The following is a 24966-nucleotide window of genomic DNA, read 5'->3' on the forward strand; positions in this document are numbered from 1 at the left end:
TGCCTAGACTTTCTTCTCACTCATTTTTCAACTCTGCAATTTGAGTTCTTACCTCTGATGGCCTTTCCTCATCCTTCTTTGTGTGTGTGTGTGTGTGTGTGTGTGTGTGTGTGTGTGTGTGTGTGTGTGTGTGTGTGGCAATTAGGGTTAAGTGACTTGCCCAGGGTCACACAGCTAGTAAATATCAAGTGTCAAGTGTGGTCTGAGACCAGATTTGAACTCAGGTCCTCCTGACTCCAGGTCCACTGCTCTGCTAGCTACCCCACTTATCCTTCTTGACTGCAGCATTTGACCCTCTCCTGTAAACTCTTTCTTCCATGCATTATTGTGACACATTGTGTCTCTTGGTTCTCCTTCTACCTCTGTGCCACTCTGTCTCAGTCAGTTTTCTTGTAGAGATCTTGTTTCATCCCTGTTTCACACACCCCATTTAACCATGGCTATCCCCCAGGCTCTGCCCTAAGTATTATTCTCTTCTGTATTTGTATCCTCCCTCTGTAATCCCATCAGGTCCCCTATAACATGGGTTCAATTAGAATCTCTATATTTATGACTCTCAGATCCAGTCCAGGTCCGTCTCCTGAGCTCTGGTACAACATCAGCTACTTATTGTATATTTACAACTGCTTATTGTCCTATAGGTATCTCAAACCCAACATGTCAAAAGAAAACTCATTATTTCTCCCCCAATATCTGCTTTACCTCTTTCTATTGATGATACCCTTATCCTTCCAGCAATACAGGCTTGCAATCTCAGAGGCATCTCTCATTATTTCTTTCACCCTTCCCATATCAAATCAGATGCCCAGTCTTATCAATTCTGCCTCCACAATATTCCTTACATCTGTTCCCTTCCCTCCTTTCACACGGCCATGACTCAATTTCAGACTCTCATGATGAAGCCTCTAACCTGAACCATTGAAATAGCCTCCCCATTGCTCTTCCTGCCCCAAATCTCCCTCTTCTCCAGCCCATCCTCCACCCAACTACTAAATTGGTATATCTAAAGCATATGTATGATCATGTCACACCATTGCTCAAAAAGTTCCAATGACTCCCTATTGCCTCTAGGATAAAATGTAAAGCCTTTCATGACTTTTTTTAAGGATTTTTAAGGATTATATTGCTACACATTATTCCTCAAAATGTCCTACTTGCTGCTGCTCATATACAACATTCCAACTCCCATCTCTATGATTTTACACAGGATTTCTCCCAGTCCTGGAACACATTGCATATTGATTCCAACTTTAAGAATCCCCAGTTTCCTATAACACTTCACTCAAGCACCAAACGTAGAATGAACAATATTGCTAGTATCCCTGAGACTGCTTTGTATTTGCTTTGCATATAGCTTGTATTCACTTATATGTGCATTGTTTCCCTCAACAGTATGTAAACTCCTTGAGGGCATGGATTGTTTCTTTTTTTGTCTCTGCATCCTTAGAAGAGTATTCGGGGAATAGTAGATACCTTGGGTTCATGCCATATGAGAATTGTTTGAAAGAATTAGTCATGTTTAACCTGAAGAAAAGACTTGAGGCAGGGTGGGGGAGGTAGACATGATAACTGCCAAGTATTTGAAAGGCTGGCATTTGGAAGAGGCATTAAAATTATTCTATTTGTCCTCAGAGGATAGAACTAGTAGCAATATGAGGAAGTTTCAAAGAGGTGGATTTGGGCTTGATGTCAAGAAGAACTTTCCAACAAAGCTGTCCAAAAGCAGAATAGAATGCCTCAGAAGGTAAGGGTTTTCCCTTCACTCCAAGCAAAGACTGGATGACCACCTGCCAGGTTATAGAAAGGATTTATTTTTAGGTATAGGTTGGAGCAGAGTAAACACATAGACTCCTTCTAACTCTGAAATTTTGCTACTCTGTGAGCCTTGTGAGGTAGATAGTACCAGAATTGTTGTTCCTGTTTTATGGTGGAGAAAATTGAGGCTATGGAGATAAAGTGACTTACCTAGGATCATGTAGATATTAAGTATCAGACCCAGGAATTAAATCTAGGACTCTTAACTCCAATTTCAGTGTCCTTTCCTTCATGCAACATTGTCTCCTAAATTCCTTAGTTGACCCAAGACATTCTCTTAAGTTACTAACCTTTTCTTTCTTTCTTTCTTTCTTTCTTTCTTTCTTTCTTTCTTTCTTTCTTTCTTTCTTTCTTTCTTTCTTTCTTTCTTTCTTTCCCCTTCCTTTATTTCTCTCCTTTTTTCCTTCATTCCTTTCTTCCCTCCTTACCTTCTTTCCTTCTCTTCCTCTTTCTTTTTTCTTCCTTCCTTTCTTTTGTCTTTTTTCTGTCTTTTTCTTTTCTTTTTTAACGTCTTCCTATTTCACAGGGCAGCTCTTGCTTCCAACTAAATTGTAATCCCTTGAAAGGAGGAACCATGTTTTATGCTACTTCTATGTGCACTCTCGTAGCACCAAACACAGAACTAAATATTGGACACAAGTCAATACTTCTTGTTTTTTTTTAAAAAAGGTGTATGACACTTTTCAAAAATAAATAACTACCAGGTTTTTTAAAAAATATAACTGAAATGAAATTGGTAGAAACCCATTAAGAAAAGAAATCTCATTGGCCAAGAATATAACAACAATCTCATGTTTCAACACTAAATTCCAGGTTACGTGTAAAGTATATCCCTCTTTCTTCTCTCTCTTCTCCTACTCCTCTACTTCTCATGGCTTCTTTCTATTGTGTGCACAGCTGGAAGAGATTGAATTGAACTATAAAATTTCAGTCAGCCAGAGGTCTTACAGATCAATTTTGTTTTCTATTCTCATTTTGTAATATCTATGGCTGAAAGATTCACAGCCTAATGAAAACAACCATAATACAGATTCAATTAAAAATTAATTGAAGGAAAGCTATCAGTGCAGGAGAAGAATGGAATAAATTTCAAAAAAATTCAATGAAAAATTGATATTTTGAGGCAAATTTTCAGATACTTTTACAATTGAGCTCTCCACAGGGAATAGTCAACATTATGACATATGTTCTTACTTAAGGTATTTTTGAAACCAATGTTCCTGTACATTCAGCCCATAATCTGGTTGAAAGACAGCACCATTGTGCGCTCAAAGCTATCACAGGGGCACTAACCAAGAATTGTAATTTTAGCTAGATTAATCCAGTAGGTCAGTGCCTTATATTTTCAAATTCTTTAACATCTGGTGTTATAAATCAAAATGACTAACTGTATATAATAGTTTCAGATTAATTTAAATTATTTTGCAATAATTATTTGATCATTCTACATAAGACCAAATAGCAAAGATCAATTAGGCAAATTTGTCACAATGGACTTCATTAACTTGACAGAGATCCTACCCCTCTGAAAATTAGATTCTGCATCCCTCCCTCTCCAATTTCAAAGGGAGATTTCCACTGATAAAATAAATTGATAGTTCCCAACTTAGATTTTCCAAGTTTCTTTCAATGCAAATATTTTTAAAAAATATTAAAATATTTAAAAATATTTTTAAAAGTATTATAAGTTCCAATAAATGAATTCTTGATTCTTACACTATTACTTAATGCTTACTAAATATGTTAATTAACTAAATGTATTAAGAGTGTAACTTATTGCCACTAGAGCCTTTTGGCTCTTCTCTTCTGACAGATGGACTAGGTTCAGTCTTGGAGACTTCTCTTTAATAATAATCTCTATGATTTACTGCCTCCATCAGAAGTTACCCCTTGTAACATCAGAAGCTAGCTTGTCTTTCATGTCTTTCCCCTCCTCCCATGCCAAACTCTGCAAGTATTATGTTTCCAAAGCATTAACATAGAACAGATTTACTAAAGGCATGTAGAGAACAAAAGATGAACTTGTATCCAAGCCCCTTTAGCAAGGTAGCCCCTACCTCCCTTATTATCTTATTATCTTTCCCTTGAACCATTTAATTATACTAACAATCACCACAAATACATAAGTACCATACTTCCAAGGAAAAAGTCCCCTGTCTGAGTTCACGTCCAGTGTTCCTACCTTTCGGTCACCTTTGCTTTTGATGGGTCTGTGAGGATCTAGCAGCAGCCACTGTTCCCTCTGTCTTTTAGTGTCCCCTTCCCTCAGCTTGGCAGTCCATGTGATTTCCTTACTTTGGTCTTCCCTTGACTTCCACTTCTGGTTTGGCTCTGGAACTTGTCAGCATTCATCTGGCAGCCTCTGTTACCAATGTAACCCACTGCCTGCTCCCCTCTCTCTCTACAGAATGGTCTCCCAGCCTAGAAACATCTGTCTGCCCTATGGCTACTTTCTGCAAACAAAATCCATGTGCCCCCAGACCCTTTTTGGTCCAGTACAGTATGGACTTTCTACTCCTTTCAGAACTACTCAGGCACTGTCAGCATGAGTCTTTTCTCCATTTGCCTACTGTATGGCTGCATTAAAATAGTTATTAATGTTAATATAATTATTAATTGTTAATATTATTTGTTGTTGTTTTGTCAGAAAGTTGGGTCTAACTCTTCATGACCTCATTTGGGGTTTTCTTGGCAAAGATACTGGAGTGGCTTGTCATTTCCTTCTCCAGCTGATTTTACAGATGAGGAAACTGAGGCAAACAGGATCAAGTGACTGCCCAGAGTCACATACCTAGTAAGGGTCTGGGGCTAGATTTGAACTCAAGTCTTCCTGACTCCGGGGCCAGCACTCTATCCACTGTGCCACTTAGCTGCCCCAATATTATTAGCTAGATTTATAAAACTTTCCCATCAATAACAGATAACAATTGAATGAAAAATATGTATCCATGGTAGTTTACTTTTTCAGACTAGATAGATATAGAAGTAGTTAATGTGGGAAACCACTTGGATGACATTGAATAAATTTAAAATTTTAGGTTGAGTTGAAGAGATAGAAACCTATATGTGCTATTTTCAACTCTTCTCTAGATTCATTTTTAGTTTAACAGTAGAACTTCCTCCTCACCCCAAACCCAAGGTAAATTGGAGGGGTTAAAGATTAAAGAATAGTGAAAGGACTGGGATAATTATTTTAATATAAATGGTGATTCCTAATGGTCTGTAAGAGAAAAAAAAGCCTGATGATTATAGGATAGTAAAACTTTTGACTTTGAGTTCAACCAGAAGTAACAAACAGGAATAATTTAATCTAATTGTCATACAAATTGGCCTTGGTAGCCTTGGTTTTCATGTTAACCATGGCACATATTTGCTGGGAACACTTGCTCCCCATTAAGGGTTGAGATGGGAATTACAGATTAGATTTTTTAAAGAGCATTTTTATGCCTGTTAAAGAGCAATGGTTAATAAAGGATCACTCATATTAAAAAGTAAATATGGTCATGGAACATTATTTTGTTATAAGAAATGACAAAAAAAGAAGGTTTCTGGGAAATCTGTATAGAATTATATGAAGTCATACAGAGCAAAGTGAGCAGAACCAGGACAATAAGTAACAACAATATTGTAAAGAAAAACAACTTTTAAAGACTCTAGCCCTGGTCAAACAGGCACTTACTAGCTGTGTGACTCTGGGCAAGTCACTTAACCCCAATTGCCTAAAAAAATTAAATTTAATTTAAAAATACCAGTAATAGTATAGCTAGAAGGAAATATACATAGACAGAGGGTACAAGTATAAGGTAAATTTGAAAGAATGACATAAAAACAACTAAGGGATGAGAAAGAGGAGTACACTGGGTGCAGAAGAAAGGGAGAGGTAAAATAGGGTAAATTATTTTACGTGAAGAAGTAAGAGAAACCAATTACAGTGGAGAGGAAAATGGGAGGGTGGGCAATGAGCATCCCTTGAACCTTCCTCTGATCAGTATTGGATCAAAAAAAGAATAATATACACAATCAGTTGAATATAGAAGTCTGTCTTACCTGACAGGGAAGTAGGAGGGGAGAAGATTAAGTAAAGTGGCAGGGAGGGTGGAAGGTTGGGGGAAGGGAACTGACAGGAGGAAGGGCAGATCAGGGGAGGTAGTAGACAGAAGCAAAACATTGGTGAGGAGGGAAAGGATGAAAGGAGAGAGAGGGCGAATAGGAGGAAAAATATGATAGAGGGAAATACACAATTAGTAATCATATCTGTGAATGTGAGTGGAATGGACTCCCCCATAAAACAAAAGCAGATAGCAGAGTGGATCAAAAACCAGACTCTTATAATATGTTGCTCACAAGAAACACACTTGAAGCAGAGAGACACACACAGAGTAAAGGTAAAGAACTGGAGCAGAATCTATTGTGCTTCCGCTGAAGTTAAAAAAAAAAAGCAGGGTTAGCAATCCTGATCTCAGACAAAACAAAAGCAAACATAGACCTAATTTAAAAAGATAAGGAAGTAAACTACATCTTGCTAAAAAGTACCATAGACAATGAAGTAGTATCAATACTAAACATATATGCACTAAGTAGTATAGCATCTAAATTCCTTTTTTTTAATTTTAATTTTTAAATTTTTTTTTCCATATGCTTTTGAGTTGAAAATTTTTCTCCCTTTTCCTCCCCCCCACCCTCCCCAAGACAGCGCACAATCTGACATAGGCTTTACATTTACATACCCATTAAACATATTTTCACATTAGTGAAGTTGTAAGTGAAAATTAAGACCAATAGGAGGAACCATCAGAAAGATGAAACAAAACTCAACAGAAGGTAAAAATAAGTGATAGCGATTCGACTTCCATAGTTCTTTCTTTGGATGTGGACAGCATTTTCCAACCCGAGGCCTCTGGAGATGTCTTAGATCCTCATAACGCTGAGAAGGGTTCAGTTTAACATTCTTAGTCATCACATAACGTGGCTGTTATTGTGTACAAAGTCCTCTTGGTTCTGCTCACTTCACTCAGCATCAGACCATATAAATCTTTCCAGGTTTTTCTGAAGTCAACCTGTTCATCATTTCTTATAGCACAATAGTATTCCATTACATTCATATACCAACTTGCTCAGCCATTCCCCAATTGATGGGCATCCTCTCAATTTCTAATTCTTTAGCATCTAAATTCTTAAAGGAGAAATTAAGTGAGTTACAGTTTCATGACCAAACGAGAGATAGAGAGCATTATGAAATGTAAAATAGATAATTTTGATTATATTAAATTAAAAAGTTTTTGCACAAACAAAACCAATATTAGAAAGAAAGCAGAAATCTGGGAAACAATCTTTTTGTTTTGTTTTGTGTTTTGGCTAGGCAATTGGGGTTAAGTGTCAAGTGTCTGAGGTCACATTTGAACTCAGGTCCTCCTGACTCCAGGGGCAGTGCTCTATTCAAGAGATTTTTAAAAATATGACAAAAATGGTTCATTCTCTCAAAGAACTTAGGTTCTGGTTAAGGAAACAAGATGTGCATAAAATGACAAGGTGATTATCAAGTCCTAGATTGTATTGTAGGGAAACGTTAATGTTTAGGAAACTAAGCTATTTTGGAATGTGGTATGATTATGTTAGATTAATCTTTGCTGATCAACATACAAATACAATGAAGTCTTTCTACAAAAATCATCCTCCAACATCTTCTCTGTTGTGTGAAGGTGAGCCTCTCTGTTCTCCAATGCTATGCCCATAGAAGGCAAACTAGAAGGGCTTTCAGTACGAATCACATGAAATATTCCATTTTTGCTATCCTAGAACTGGCTTTGCTTCCGTTGAAAGGCCCAGTACCAGAAGGCTGTCCATCAGTGCTAGCTCTGAGGCAGGACACACACACACTCTGTTCTTTGCTCCAGGTTCAAAGCCTTCCCAGCTTAGTGGATCCTGCCAAAGTCTGCATTCTATTCTCATAGCCTTTGAGAGCCAGGGCCACTTCCTTCCTCCTAGTCATCTTAGCCACAGTGATCCATCAAATAGAAAAAAAAAAGCCAAAATGTCCCTCAATTCTGCACAGGGCTCATGTACTTCCTCAGTAACAGTAGGGGTGGGATTAAGGATTGGGAAGGGAGCTGAGGGTGCAAAAAATCACACCATTATTACACTAGCTACAAACATTAATTTAAATATTGGTACTCAGTGTTTTATATTAATCCAATGACGTGTTGACAGTGTTGAAAGAACTTCACATCATCATTATCACTATAAATGAAATCAGAAAACATAAAGAAATTATACTTTGTATTTCCCAATTTCAATCCATCCTCTACTCAATTGTCAAAGTGATTTTCCTAAGCCTAGTTTTGACCATGTTACTCTCCTGCTCAGTAAACTCCATTGATTCCCTATAACCTCCAGGATCAAAGATAAAGTCCTCTGGCATATACAGGTCTTCACAACAGACTCCTCTCCTGCCTTTCCAGTCTTCTTACTCATGACTCCCCTCCATGCACTCTGCTCTTCAGTCATATTTGTCTACTTGGTCACACACCACACTCTCATCTCTATGCTTTTGCACTGACTATCCCATAGCCTAGCTTGCTCTCCTTCCTCACCTCCATCTCTTAGAATCTCTGGCTTCATTTAAGACTCAGCTCAAGTGCCACCTTTTGTAAGAAAACATTCTTGGTCCCCTCACTGCTAGTGCCTTGTTCTCTAAGGCTAACTTCCAGCTACTTTGTATTTATCTTGTACGTTCTAATTTATAATGTCTCCCCAGTTACACTATAAGCTCTTCGAAGGCAAAAACTGTTTTTGCTTTTTTCTTTATATTTCTTTGTATGCTTAGCACAGCACCTGGCACATAGTAGGAGTTTAATGTTTGTTAAATGATTGTAGACTACTCAGAAGTTTTATACATTACACCATGAAAATTTTCTGTGATCATTTATTGTATCTACCATATGATGAGAACTGGAGAAGAGAAGACATAATAATTCCATCTCTCATGGAATTTCCAGCCTGGGGTGTGTATGGGAGGAGGGAAAGAAAATAAGAAGCATATAGAGATAACCAACAGTGCAATAATGCATAGTAAGCGCATTAGAAAGTTGCCAAGGAAGCGGTTATGGAAGTTTTGAAAGGAAAGGTTGTTACTGACCTGGGTTATCAGGGAAGATTTCATGAAAATGTGGCATTTGGTTTGAGCTTTAAAGGATGAATAGGAATTCAGTACATGAAGAGGGCAGAATATAATTTCTTAGCATACAATCATTACACTCATATTCTCTGCATAAGTTTTTCAATGTCATGGTCCCACAGAGGTGTTAAATGAATCAGATTAAGCCCTCCAGTACATTAGGTCAAGGAGAAAATATTACAAGCTGCCAGAAGGAAACAATTCAAGTACTGTGGAAACACAATCAGGATAACACAAGATTTAGCAGCTTCTACATTAAAGGACCGCAGGGCATGGAATATAATATTCTGGAGGGCAAAGGAGATAGGATTACAACCAAGAATCACCTACCCAGCAAAACTGAGTATAATTCTTCAGGGGAAAAAATGGTCATTCAGTGAAATAGAGGACTTTCAAGCATTCCTGATGAAAAGACCAGAGCTAAACAGAAAATTTGACTTTCAAATACAGGACTCCAGTGGAACATGAAGAGGTAAACAGGAAAGAGAAATCATAAGAGACTTATTAAGATTGAACTGTTTACATTCCTGCATGGAAAGATGATATTTGTAACTCATGAGAACTTTGTCAGTATTAGGGTAGTTGAAGGAAAAAAATTGTATGTATGTATATATAGATAGATAGAGGGCACAGGGTGAGTTGAAGATTAAGGGGTCATATCTGGAGAATAAAATTAAGGGATGAGAGAGGATTATACTCAGAGAAGAAGAAAGGGAGAGGTAGAATGGGGTAAATTATCTTACAAAAAAAAACAGAAAAGTCTCTTACAGTGGAGGGGAAACAGGGAAGGTGAGAGGGAATGAGTGAATCTTATTCTCATAGGATTTGGCTTAAGAGGGAATAACATACACATTCAATTGGGTATGGAAATCTGTCTTACCCTACAGGAAAATAGGGGGAGAAGGGGACAAGAGAGCAGGGGGTGACAGAGAGGAGGGCAGATTGGGAAAGAGGGTAATCAGAAGCAAATACTTCTGAGGAGGGACAGGGTCAAAAGAAAGAATAGAATAAATGGGTGGGCAGGATAGGATTAAGGGAAATAGAGTCAGTTTTTCACAACATGTCTACTAAGGAAGTGTTTTGCATAACTGCACATGTACAACCTATATTGAGTTGCTTGCCTTTTCAATGAGGGTGGGTGGGGAGGGAGGAAGGGAGAAAATTTGGAACTCAAAGTTTTAAAAACACATGTTTTAAAAAAAAGTTTTCACATGCAACTGGGAAATAAGAAATACAGGAAATGGGGTACAGAAGTCTATCCTGCTTACAGGAAAATAGAAGGGGAAGGGGATAAGAGAAGGGAGGGGGAGAGATAGAAGAGAAGGCAGACCAGGGGAAGGGTATTCAGAATGCATGCCTCTTGGGGTGGGGGGAGGGGTGAGAAATTTGGAACTCAAAAACTTGTGGAAGTGAATATTGAAAACTAAAAATAAATAAATTTATATTAAAAAAAATGAAAGATTTACACAAAGACATTAATAAGAAGTGCACAGGAGAAGAAGGTGAGCCCAGGTCTCATGCAACCTGTGTTAGTGGAAAGATAAGGACAGATAAAAACTACAAATCCATCAAAGCATAAAAGTAAAACAAAATCATCTCAGTTTTTTCAGCCCCACCATTCTGATTAGCTGCAGCCCTATCTTCCCAAGTAAATGTTTCACAATGGAAAGTTCATTTTTTAAAAAATAAAAGCATACAATACATACATAGGCATATTTATATAGGAGTAAAAGAACATCTTTTTCTTTTGTCTCTCTTTTCTTTTAAAGCAATGAAAAAACAGCTAAAAAATTTGTTGCTCAATAGTAGTCTGGCACTATTTAACATAAAGTACGGGAGAACATTTGGTATTTTATGGTGCCGTAGGGAAAGTAACAATACAGTAACCAGTAATACATGGGACTTTGTATTGTACTGTCTTCTCACAGAAGACTGTGACATCTTTTTTTTTTTTTTAGGCAATTGGGGTTAAGTGATTTGCCCAGGGTCACACAGCTAGTAAGTGTCATGTTTGGTCTGAGGCCGGATTTGAACTCAGGTCCTTCTGACTTCAGGGCTGGTACTCTATCCACTGTGCCACCTAACTGCCCCCTTAAAAAAATTTTTTTTTAATTTTTAGACAGTTGGGATTAAGTGACTTGCCCAGGGTCACACAGCTAGTAAGTCTCGTGTTTGGTCTGAGGCCAGATTTGAACGCATGTCCTCCTGACTTCAGGGCTGGTGCTCTATCCACTGCACCACCTAGTTGCCCTGACTGTGACATCTTTTGATGGAGGAATTCCTGGCTAAATTTCAGCCTGGCCTCAGGTTATTGGAGGCAGCTGGGACAGCTTCATGATTGACCTTGTCAGTGGTCTGGGACTAAAGCAAACTGAGTGAGCCCCGATATAAACCAAAAGGTATTTTTTGTTTGTTTATTACAGCATTTCAGATCTATCTTGACTATTTTGAGATCCTACAAATGAAGGATGACATTTGCGATTGAGCCATAGCTCCCTGGGTCACCTTGGACCGACTTCAAGCGTGCTCAGAAATAAAGCCAATGCTGGCTGGGAGTTTTTGCCTAGAAGTCAACTCAGATGGTACCAGTTATCCATTTCTCCTTGCTCTCCTTTGCCTCCTTTCCCACAACTCCTTCATAACTAGTCTCCAAATCTCTGAGATGATTCTTTCCTTGCTGATAGAATTCACAACTGAGCCTTTACTTCAGCAAGACTTATGCCTGGTCCCTAATTCCCTGAAATAATTCTTCACTTACTGAAAAAATTCTCTACTGGGACCTTCACGTTAGCAAGGCAACCTTCTCCTCCTCCCTGATGGATTCTCTATCCCACTCAATCAAACAGTTATTCTAAATAATCCCTTCTCTCTTCAAGCTTCTAATAATATGTGTACCCCTTACCCTCTCAACAAAGTATCTCATTCTTCACCAAAAACAAACAAAACTGAGGCCATTTTCTCCCCTTCTCATTGATATGAGATATCCTCCTGATATCATCCTCCACTATGTTCTTCTTTATTCCAGTCTCTGATGAAGAGGTGACCTACTCTTTGCCAAGGAAATAAACTCCTGAGTCTATCTCATTCCCTATTCCCAAGAGCAGATCGCCTCCACTATCATTGCCACTCCTGCTCTAATCTTTGTCTTCTCCCTATCTGTATCCTTGTCTGCTGCCTATACACTTGCCCAAATGTCATCCATCCTTTTTAAAAAACACCCTCACAGGTTTTCAGAAACTTGGCTCTGAGATTCCATTAAAGATACAGTATCTTTTTGTAATTGGTATTCTCTGCTGCTCTCTTCCTTTTCTTTCCTTAAAGATGCTATTTAGAGAGAGAATATCTTTGGGGTAAAAGAGACCTTTGTTACAAAGCACATTTACAAGAATTGTGTTTTGAGGTACACTGGATTTATTTGGGGACAATTTTTTTCTTGTTATCTCAGAGTTCTATGTATATTAAAGGCACCTTGGGAGGCCTCTTGAGTATTAAATGCATTTTCTCTTCATGGTCTTTCTGCATTTAACCTTTTTGTGAAATGGCTTTTGTCTATAAATTGTGTTTGTCTGTTGAAAAAAACAAAGAAAAAACACCCTCACTTGATCCTACTATCCCTGCTAGCTATCCTCCTGTATTTCTCCTCTTCTCATGGCTAAACATCTTCAGAAAGCTATCTGTGCTTGGTTTTTACACTTTTTGTCTTCTTTCACTCTCTTCTAAACCCTTTATGCAATCTGGTTTCTAACGTCACTATTCGACTGAAACTGGTCTCTCTAAAGTTACTATTGATCTCTTAATTGCCAGATCCAATGGTATTTTCTCAATCCTCATTCTTCTTGACCTCTCTACAGCATTTAATACTGTTGATGATCTCTTCCTCCTATTTATTTTTTCATCTTTTGACTTTGGTGACGTCGCTGTCTCTTGGTTCTCCTTTTTCTTGTCTGACTATTTCTTCCTGGTTGGTTCTGCTGGGTTTTCATTCATGTCATACTCTCTAGCAATAGGTGTCCCCTAAATCTCTGTCCTGGGCTTTCTCTTTTTTCCATACATGTATCTCACTTGGTGATTTCATCAGCTCCAATGGTTTCAAGTATCATTTCTATGCTCATAATTCCCAGATCTATATATCTAACTCTAGTCTCTTAACATCCAGGTCTGCATCATGAACTACCTGTTGAACATTTTGAACTGGATGTCCAATAGGCATCTCAAACTCTACATATCCCAAACAGTACTTCTTATCTTCTACCCCTTCCCACCATATCCCCTTGCACACTTTCTATCATTCTCCAAGTCATCCAGGTTTACAACCTCAGTATTATCCTCAACTTTTCACTCCTATTCACCCCATATATCTAATTAGTTGTCAAATCTTATCACTTATACATCCATAACATCTCTTATACATCCCCTTATCTCTCCTGACTTAGTCTTTACCTCTTACTTGGGCTACTGCAATGCTCTTCTAGTTATTCTCTTTGCCTGGGGTCTCTCCCCATTGCAATCCATTCTCTACACAATTGCCAAAGTGATTTTACTAAAGTCTACATACAATCATTTCACCCTACTATTTCCAGGATCAAATATAATGTCCTTTGACATCTAAAGCTCTTCATAGCCTGGTCCTTGCCTACCTTTCCAGGTTTTTCTCAACTAACTTCCTTCTATGTGCTCTACAATCTAGTCATACTGGCCTCCTTGCTATTCCTTGTATACAATACTCAGTCTCATCTCCATGCCTTTGTATTGGCTCTCCCTCATGCCCAGAAATGCTCTCCCTCCTCACCTTCTCCTCTTAGAATCTCTGACTTCCTTCAACACTTAGCTCAAGTACCACCTTCTGTAGGAAACCTTTCCCATCCTTGACATCTAGTAGAACTTTCCCCTTTAAGCTCACCTTCCATCTACTTCATGAATCTCATACATACCTATTTATTTATATATTATCTCCTTCATTAGAATGTAAGCTCCTTGAGGGTAGGGACTATTTTTGCCTTTCATTGTTTCCCCAGTGTTTTTTATAGTGCTTGGTAGGTGGTGGTAAGTGCTTAATTGATGCTTGTTAATTCAGACAATAATCATCAGCCTCTTGTTTTCTTCTTTGGGCCTAGAAGGTGAATGATAATTGAGGACGGTGATAAGTATTCCTCAGGCTTGGGTGAACAGTGACCATTCATTCCTACATTTATTCAACACATAGTTATTTAAAAGTACTATATGCATTTTACTATGCTAGAAGCTAGAAGATTGGGTAGAAATTACAATGAAATGTACCCCTGTTGAAACTTTTCCTTCATGGTTTAGCATCATGAGAATTGTCTTAGTGTATTTTATGGAGAATAGATTTGTTATAGGCCAGTCCTGACTCAGGCCACTCTAGTGATTCTGATTAGGATGAAATGAGATAATGCTAGACCAACTAACAATTAACAAAAAAAAGTTTACTTAGCCAGAGCATGGAAAGGATGTTTGGCAATATTCCAGCATTGATTCAGTTGGGTACCACTTCCCTTCCTCTGTTTTGTTCTGGTGATATGCAGGTCAGAAGGCTGAGGGAGGAGCTCCTAATTCTTCCTGTTCTGGCTTTTAAATTTTGGCCACCAACAGGGTTCATCAATGATTTGAGTCTTAATCCCCTGGTCCAATTAAGTCTCAAACTGTTCTCTAGGAAAAGCTAACCTGGTCTGTGGGTATAGGGTAACTTTCCATTTTCCACCAGAGACTCTGCTTAGTTTCGACTCCATGGAACATCATACCCCGGCACCAAAATACACTCTGTTGGCCTTTCCCACACTCATTTCAGTTTCCTTTTGTGTATTATCTTCCCCCCTTAAATTGTAAGCTCCTCGAGGGCAAGGACTGTTTTTCTTTTTCTTATTTGAATTCCCAAAGCTTAGCATAGTACATGGCAAATAGTACATGCTAAAAAAACAATTTGTTGAATTTAATGAAATTGAATAGTGTTAGAATACTGCTGCTACCACACCAACCCCCTGCTGGCAAAGGTCTTAGGGACAACCCTGGACCAGGATAACCTTGACCTTAGAGATGTGGAAAGTCTAGCATAGGCAACACTGGAGGAGGAAAAGAAAAATTAAGACAGAAGGATGACCTCCTGCCTGCCCCCACCCACCCAAAAGAGTGATATAATAACTCCCTGAAAGAATAGAAAATATTCAAGACCAGAAATACTAGACTACCCCTTCCTCTTCCAAGTTATACTTAATGATATGGTCTGTTTGTTGAGTATCAAATTCTTGCAGGTCATAGTGAGCCTCCTGATGTAAAGCAATGATGACAAGCTGGAGCAGCACCATGGACATCAGGGCTATGACACAGGTGATGGCACTTCTATCACAGTTATCAATCCTCATCACAGGTCAAGGTCATCTGTAGTTATAATGGGGTGTAGCCCAAGCCAAGGTCTTTGCCCCTTGCCCTAAAGGGAATCTGGCTCCCCTTTTGTCTACAGGCCCCAGCCCCTCATCTGCCTTTGAAAGCCTTAGCCTACCTTTTAATTTCATTCAGATACCTTTCAGTTCCTTCATTATCTATTCCCATTGTCTATTCAATCTCTTAGACATTCCAGTCTCTGGGAATTCTCACCCAGAACTTTTGCCCAGACCATTTTCCCAGACCCTTCCCTGGTCACCCAAAGTATATAAGATCTACCCTGGCCCTCATTCGGGGCTGAGAATCTCAGGCCCACAAGGCTGAGAACCTCTCATGCCCGCTCGTCCTTACGAGTGTCACCAGGCCTATATGTTTTACCACCAATAAACTTTTCCTCTGGCTGAAGATTTGAGTTGAATTCTTTCAGACAGGGCCCGGTACCACAATCTTGGGGTCCCAGCACCCCAAAACCCCTAGACCTCTTCAGTTAGATGGTATTACCCCATTGTATACAACCTGTTGTGGTACCAGGGTCAATACCAAGAATCACCCAGTACTGTCATCCTTTCAGTGTTCCCTGGCCTACGAACCAGGACCTCTACCTCCCTGGGAAGGGTTAGGCAAGTTGTAGTAGAGTGTGTGAAAAAGTAATGAAGTAAACAGCAGGCAAGACTCTCAGAAACTTAACTCAGAAGTGATGGTCTGGTGTTTCCTCCTTCTTCCTTCCTAAATCTTGTCAAATGACTCTGGCCACTGTATTCCCCAAGAGAGTAATGAGTCCAAAGATTTTGCAGTGTAGCTATATTTCCCTGGAGTTCCTGTGAAGTCCACTGTCAGGTTCTGTACACACAGAGTACATCTGAGTGGCAGGGAGATATGGTTTTTTTCCCCAAAATTTGGCATCAGAAGCATATCTGATCTTTCACAACTGAGCTCAGTCCCTCATCACTGGGGAAGATTTCCTTGTGGTAGACATAATTGCCATAAATCATGACCTCCATATTCTGCCAGATTAAGGGAAAATGGAAAAACCTTCATTTTAAAAACCGGTTGAAGAAATGCTGAGTACTGTGAAGGAGAGCCTACTCTCTTGAGGACTATTTGACTGGAAAGACTGCCAGTCGCTGTATAGGATCTCAATCAATCATTAAATGTTGTTAAGCGCCTACTAGGTGCCAGACATTATGCTAAAAGTGCTAGGGATACAAAAAGAGGCATAAGATTGTCCCTGCCCTCAAAGAGTTGATAATATAACAGAGGAGACAATGAATAGATATGAACAAACAAACTACATACAAACAAGATAAAAAGGAAAGAATTAACAGAGGGAAAATAGTACTCCATTTATTGTCCCCTTCTCTGAATAAGTCTAAATGAAAATTCCTAGCTTGACATAATTAAAATGGCTCACATAACAAAACCACACCCACTGTTCTGGTCCTGCTGACAAATTGTGGAAAAATTAATAAAGTCAGAGAGGCCTGAATTTGGGATAGTTAATATAGTGGAGAAACTTCCCTAGTTACTGGAGAATGGCAGAGAAGTTACATGATGCTTTTTCTTCTTCCTCTCTAGTGCTTCCTTGTCTCTTTTCCAGAGATGACAGAATTTTTCTTTCTGTTGTCCTATAAATTAAGGCTTCAAACAACCACCACGCATCAGTTCACTGATTATTTTCTCTTGTAAAAGGAAGCAGCATGTAGGGAGAAAGCAAGAGTTGGGTAATTCAGATGCAGGATCAGCATCTGGACTGGACTTTGAGCAGTCTCATGTTTTATAGGTCTTGTGCATTGGCAGGCCTCCTATGTAAAAACTTTTAAGTACTGCATTTACTTCTCTGGCAGGACCATGATTCACTATTGCCAATATCAGCAGAATTTTGTCAGCAGAAATTGATAGTCTAACTTCCTAAAATACCTCTTGCCTCAGGATTCACAGAAGCATTTCCCTATGTGGCTCATTTCATTAATGCTTATTTTCAGGTTGAGGGGGGGAGATGTGCACTTCCCTCTAGACAATGTCATCGTATGTATTTTTTTTTCAAATACATCATTCTCAACATATTTAGTGATCTTCATGCAATGGATAGAGCACTAGCCCTGGAGTCAGGAGAACCTGAGTTCAAATCCAGCCTCAGACATTTACTAGCTGTGTGACCCTGGACGAATCACCTAACCCTGTTTACCTCAGTTTCCTCATCTTTAAAATGAACTGGAGAAGGAAATGGCAAACCAGTCCAGTACATTGCCAATAAAAGCCCAAATAGGGTCATAAAGAGTCAGACACTACTCAAATGACTGAAAACAAGGACAACGTACATCAGAATGTGCCTTTTTTTCCCTTGCTTCTTTTGGCTCCCAAAACTGTAGTCACACCAAAAAAATTTGCTCTTGATTCGTAGTTTAGCAACCAGACTAATTCTAATGCACAAATTACATTCTGTACAGCCAAGCAACATTTTCCCTTCATTTTTAGCTGGGTACCCTTAACGCTCAAATTCTCTCTGACTTGTTTATAAAGTGCATGCTTCTTCTACCCCAAAAGTGGGTAAAGTGAACACTTTTTGGTTAAAGAACAAATTAAAAAGGAAAAGTAGACTCCTGTGACAGAGCCATCATTTGTAATGTGAGTGAGAATGCCTTCACTAGAGGCCAATTCTGAAGCCTCCCTGCGGTGTGGGGGCACTTGAAAGCCACAGCGAGTGGGGCACAAGCCCTAGCAGGCCCTACCAAGGTTCTGAGTATGGCTTTGGTGATAGATTTGTAGTTCTCAGAGGGCGTGTCAGGGCCTACTACCACGCTGTAAATTTTGCTAAGTGTTTCACAAACTTCTGGATGTACTGCTGCGGATTAGAGAAAATGGATAAATAATACTGTTTAATCTAAATTTTTCTTAGGCAGAAAATGGGATCGGAATAAGGATGGAACCAGGGCTTTCATTAGAATAGAGGACCCCCAAGTGAGGCAACTCCTATCTTCTCAACCTATGGTCTTTAAGATTTGCCTGAGGCACTGAGAGGTTAAGGAACTTGCCTCATCTCACAGAGCCTATGCCTCAGACATAGGAATCAAAATTAGGTCTTTCCTGGCTTTGAGGATAGTTAGCTTTCCAGTTACACCATGTTGATAAGTTTAGTGTTTGCAAAATAAACAAAACATATCAGACCTTGAACTTGAAAAGAAGTCAACAAAATGGTCCCACTTATTGAAGAGAGATCTCATGTTTGAGTCCCTCCTCTCCCATAATTATTGTTGTTGTTTCCCCTTCTTCTTTTTTTTTTTTTTGCTTTTTGGTGAGGTAAACACAGTTAAATGATTTGCCCAGGGTCACACAGCTAGTGTTAAGTGTTGGAGGCTGGATTTGAACTCAGGTCCTCCTGACTCCAAGGCCAGAGCTCTATTCACCGTGCCACCTAGCTGCCCCATCCCCTTCATTCTTGAAGAAGACCATGACAAGAGGGAGATGATGCCATGACTTGCGAGTGAATTGGATTTAAATGAGGGAGAGATGTGCAAAGTCACCAGCCTCACTTTCTCCTCCAAAGCCATCTAGGTCCAGTGGTAAGATAGAGATCAAGACAACTGAAGATGGTCCTGGATGCGATGGGACACCTTGGCTTTTTTAAGCTTAAAAAGTCTTTAACAGGTCTCAGTTTGACTGAGGCAATGCCCATTCAGTTTTTTTTTTTTTTGCTTTTAGGCAATTGGGGTTAAGTGACTTGCCCAGGGTCACACAGCTAGGAAATATCAAGTGTTTGCTTTGAGTCCAGATTTGAACTCAGGTCCTCCTGACTTCAGGGCTGGTGCTCTATCCACTGCACCACCTAGCTGCCCCTGCCCATTCAGTTATTAAGGCTAGGTAAAAAAAAAAATGAGACAGAGTAGCCTTTTACCTCAAAAAAAAAAATCAGTCTGGGAGGGGAAGACTCTCAGGGTTTATTTACATTCACTCTGAACTAATGGGGGCCCAAATAATAACCAAGTGGGCTTGGCCTAGGACCTATTGTTGGCCAATCAGTGAAAGCTGGAGTGATTAGTATTGCCAACTTAAACACTCTAGGGTGTTCTGATTTCTCATAGCAAACAATACTGTGTCATGATCAAAAAAGAGACGAAAAAACTACAGAAGTCAAATCGCTATCACTTATTTTTACCTTCTGTTGAGTTTTGTTTCATCTTTCTGGTGGTTCCTCCTATTGGTTTTAATTTGTACTTACAACTTCACTGATGTGAAAATATGTTTAATGGGTATGTAAATGTAAAGACTATATCAGATTGTGCGCTGTCTTGGGGAGGGTGGGGGGAGGAAAAGGGAGAAAAATTTTCAACTCAAAAGCATATGGAAAAAATAAAAAATAAAACAAAAAAAGAGAGACGAACTGTGAATCTTATCTGTTGTCCTAAGAGCAGGCTTAACTAGCTTCAGACTAAAACACTGGTCATCAAGTAATGAACTTTCTTGGCCCCACAATTCTTGTGAAAGGACCATGATCTGAGTTATTGGTCACTCAGTCATTGGTCATTCAAACCAGCGAAGTCATAGATCTTTTACAAAGTAAAAGTGAAGAATGGGAATGACTGTTTTTTGTAAAAAGAAGGGAAGAAAAGGAAAGGGAACAAGCATTTATTAAGCACCTACTATGTACTAGGCACTATGCTAAGCACCTTACAATTATCTCATTTGATGCTCACAACAGCCCTAGGAGGCGAGTGCTATTATGATTCCCCCATCTTACAACTGAGAAAACTGAAGCAGACAGAGGTTGAATGACTTGCCTAGGGACACACAACTAGGAAATGTCTGATACCATATTTGAACTCAAGTCTTCCTGCTTCTAGTCCACTGTTCCACCTATGTCGTTGAATTTCTTTCCAGCTACTATTTTTGTTCATCACACAGGATACAAGGGTTCCTGACCTGAACCCAATATCTGGCTCTCTAAATCCATGAGTACTAAGGCAGCACAGCCCCAAAGATGATCTGGGGGAACTCACCAATCCAAAGAGCGCAAACCCCTGTCTGTGAAAATCAGAACATTCAGTACAACTTTATTGGTTGAGCTCTCCAGGATTATTTTGAAGTCTGTAGTTGCAGTATGGGGGATTTGTCATCAGTGAATATATGAAAGACAGTGAGCTTCACGTATGTAATTCTATCTTAGCCTAGGTCATGTCTTGTTAGGTATTCTGTAGGAGCTAAATTTTTGCAGCTTGCAGTGATATGTTCCACAGTTTCTGTTTCTTTATATAATTCACATTGACCACTAAGTGCAGGGTCCCCAAGCATAACCCTTTTATAAACTGGTCCTGAATAGCCATCAAAAAGTCTTCCATTTATACAAACAAATCTGCACAATTTAGCCATTTATTCAATGCTTCTTTGTCTGCATATTATTGGCAGAGTTCATAGAGATGTTGCCCATAGAGGGACTTCTGACTACATTCTTGGATATTAACCATTTCATAGACTCCATCCAGAAGTAATGCATGTCTAGTTACATTCTACAAATCCAGTGGTGTGTACCTGCTAACAATATGATTTTTTTGTCAATGAAGTGATGCCTGCTTATTGCAAAAGCATTTCTGTAGGTTTCTCAATGTTATGTCGTGTGGTCTAAGAATGTTTAATCAATCCTCTTCCTTTATTTTGGTAAAATGTAAATCTTTCTATATCTGTGTTAGGGTGATGGACCGGTTTTTCATTGATATTATATGGGTTTGTTAGACTTCTTTCCAAATCTATTATGCTCCATTTTGCAGTTCCAAAAGAGCACATTAGGACTGGCATTGCTTTAAATATGTTCTTCCTATTCAAGTTTGATTTCAGGATGCCAGTAAGTCTCATAACATAGTTGGCCACAGCTTCCTCTTTAATATCGTCATGCGCTACTTGTAGATATATTTTCATCTATTGGTTTAATGTGCCCTGCAGATTCAAGACCAATACCTTCAGTCTTTGTCATTCCTTGCTGTACACTAAGAATTTTATTTTTAGTGTGTCCAAATGACATTTTGGTATCATTAGAGAAAGATTCCATGAGAAGGAGGCATTGTTCAATGTGTTTTTCAGTGGGACTGTACAGCTTGATGTCAACCATGTACATCAAGTGATTAGCAAGTTCTTTGAGTTCGACTTTCTCTTTTATTTGGAAGCATTACTTGGTTCTATTTAAGGAAAATTATAATGGATTTAAGGCTAGGCAAAATAGAATGAGCATGAACTATCTCCCTCAATAATTTTGCATTTTATATGACTTGTTCTTGATATTATTGTGGTGGTAAAATATTTTTAAATTGACAACAGTTTTGCACATGGACATCAAATACTCTAACACTCTCACCACATTAGAACCTGTTTCCTATATGTGCAGCATGAATAAGTCATGAGTACTGAACCAGCTCAATGGTTTTGTGATAATCGATAAAGGCAGTGTAAATGTTACAGCATTTGGGGGCAGCTGGTTCACTAATTATTTAATTGATAATAAGTTCCTCTTTATACTTCTGGGATTTTTGCTACACTGTTTTTGCTCCTCAAATAAGATCTGGTTTTCTTGTAAGTGTTGGAGATTTGTTTTAGTGATATAAGGTGCATTATATACTTTGTATAAGTTACAACAGCATACAATTGGTCTATATTTGGAAGTGTTGCTTGTGTTTTCCTCTTTTAGTAATGGACACTTGATGCTTTCTGTTAAGAAACATGTCATTAGGCTTGTGCCTGAGAGGAAGCTGTAAGGGATTTTGCTAGTGATTCATGGTCCAATGTGGAGAATTTGAGTCAATAATAATACATCTTTCCTGGCCCCAGCACTTTTCAGTTTTGTAAAGAAGCTAGAGTTTCAGTCACTTCCCTTGACATAACTGTTCTTCTGTTTACAGTACAGGGTGTCCCAAAAGGCTTGGTGCAGTTTTAAGCTTATTATATTTTAAAACTATAATAATTTAAATAATAAATGTAATTTCAAAATTATTTATAAGCTTTAATTTCTTTCAAAGCTTTAATGACCGAAAGACTTTTGGAGCGCTCTGCATTAACAGCATACAATCTTTCTGGTTCTAATTTCTTACAACTTGTGTTTTCGTTTTGTTGGACTTCCCGTGCCTATAAAGATGACCCTAAATTTTCCGCATGTTCCTTTTTAAGATGTTCTCTTTCACCTCTGAATTTGTTATTTCTCTGGTTATTGTAGTAAAATTTTGGTTGATATTGCATTGCCTATTTGGTTATTTAAGCTGTTTTGATGCCATATATCATTTTAACCTTTTGATTTTTGCTGCAACTACTTATTAAGTAAATCAAGAATTTCTCATATGTTTTTGTTTTCCAGATTCCTTTCTTCATGTTTCTTTCTTTCCTTTTCTTTTTTGGCATTATGGTATTCAAATTTTCTACTGTGTATACCAGCTTTAAAATGATGTAACTTTCCAATGATAATAATTATTATTAAGTGTGGGTACCGGCTTTAAAATGATGTCACTTTCTAATGATAATAATTATTATTAAGGGTTATAATATTCATTAATCTTATTTATTTGAAATAACCTTTCCAGCTATGGAATACCTAAAGAATGCAACAGAATCAGAATTACAAAATTTTATTTGTCCCAGAATGAGAGAAAAATTCTCCTTGGTAACTAAGTAATTCTGTAGATCTTATAATTCTCCCCTGACTTGCAAAAGATGTGTCATTTCTATATTCTGAACCTCCAGAAAATCTCCCAGTTCAATGTGTTCAAGCACAGGGATTTGCTTTATATATGTAAGGACGATTGATCAAGGGCATTCCTGATCTATTTGGTGAGTTCCCCAAACAACATGATGAGTTCATAGACCACGGACATTTGTTTAGATTAATATGAGGTGCTCCTCCCCATGGAGATCACCATGCCTACTTGTACCTTACTGATTGAGTCTCAAAAGCTCTGAGCATCTCCAAGACGATTAATTGATTAAGTATTAATAGGATAAACTCTTGTCAGAGAAGCCACCACTCTTCATGGTCTATGAAATGAAATAACAAAATAGTACTTTCTATCTCTGTCCTGGATTCCTGGATTTTCTGAGCTGAGGTTAGGAGTTGGAAGGTGGAGGGAGCTGAAGGGTTACATGAGTGTATTATATGGTTCTTTATCTTTTTATGACTTCTGTGAGTCCTTCACATCTTGTGCAGTTTATGTAAATGAAACTAAAGGCTGCCCAATCATTTAAATGGAAAGAACAATGACCACAAAACAATCAAGAGTGAATATTACAAAATTGCAAAGGGCAAGCATGACCCCAAATAAGAGATATAAGAGACACCCCTTTATCCTTTGCAGAGGTGGGAAGTACAGAGGAATAGAAGATTGCATATATGTTCAGACTTTATTTTTTACATATTGATAGATTTTTTTTTCCTCTTTTTTTTCCTTTAAAGATATTACTTCTCGGGGCAGCTAGGTGGTGCAGCGGATAGAGCACAAGCCCTGGACTCAGGAGGACCTGAGTTCAAATACGACCTCAGACACTTGACACTTAATAGCTGTGTGACCCTGGGCAAGTCACTTAATTCCATTGATTAGCCCATATATATATATATACATATATATATGTATATATATGTATATATATGTATATATATATGTATATATATATGTGTATATATATGTATATATATGTGTATATATATGTATATATATATACACACACACATATATATGCTTATATTACATTGTATTGTATTATATTGTATTATATTGTATTATATTATATTATATTATATTATATTATATTATATTATATTATATTATATTATATTATATTATATTATATTATATTATATTATATTATATAATCATATATATAACTTCTTGAAATGGATGGCTATTTAGGAGGAGGGGAGGAGAGAGTAACTCAGAAATTTTGGTGGTATAAAAACAAAAGATAATAAAAATTTATTCAAAAAAAGGTGGAGGAAAGGCTATTCTTTACCCAATATACATTTAGTACATTGAGTGCTTGTGTAAGAGCTGGGGGCATGCTTTACTCAATTTCAGATTCCTTTATTAACCCACCTTAAATTTAAAGGCAAAGGCATTAGCAAATGGGTTCCCATGGAAGAAACTCTTTGGAGACCTAGTAGCTGTTTACCTATTTACTCTGAGAGAGTTTAAGTACATTGCTAGGTAGAAAATCTGGATATTTCAGGAAAGGGGCTCAACACTACAGCTGCTTTGAACGATAGGAAACTAGTAAGAGGAAAGTAAAATTTCTTATCAACAGTTCTAAGGCTGCTTAGAGCTATCATTCTCCACTTGTTCAAATGTAAAAGAAATGGAAATGGCGATGGGGAAGAGGGAGAAAGAGGAGAAAAGAGAAAGTAAGAGAAAGAGAGACAGAGAAAGAGAGATGGAGAGAGACACAGAGAGAGACAGAGACAAAGATGAGAGACAGAGAAGGAGAGAGAGAGAAAGAGAGAGAGAGAGAGAGAGAGAGAGAGAGAGAGAGAGAGAGAGAGAGAGAGAGAGAGAGAGAGAGAGTCGTGCTTCCAGATATGTGGTGGTTAACTACATTACTGGAAGTGATTTGTGAGTCAGTTG

The sequence above is a fragment of the Phascolarctos cinereus genome, unplaced genomic scaffold (genome assembly GCF_003287225.1).
Source record: "Phascolarctos cinereus isolate Bilbo 61053 unplaced genomic scaffold, phaCin_HiC Scaffold_4;HRSCAF=312, whole genome shotgun sequence".
NCBI lineage: Eukaryota > Metazoa > Chordata > Mammalia > Diprotodontia > Phascolarctidae > Phascolarctos > Phascolarctos cinereus.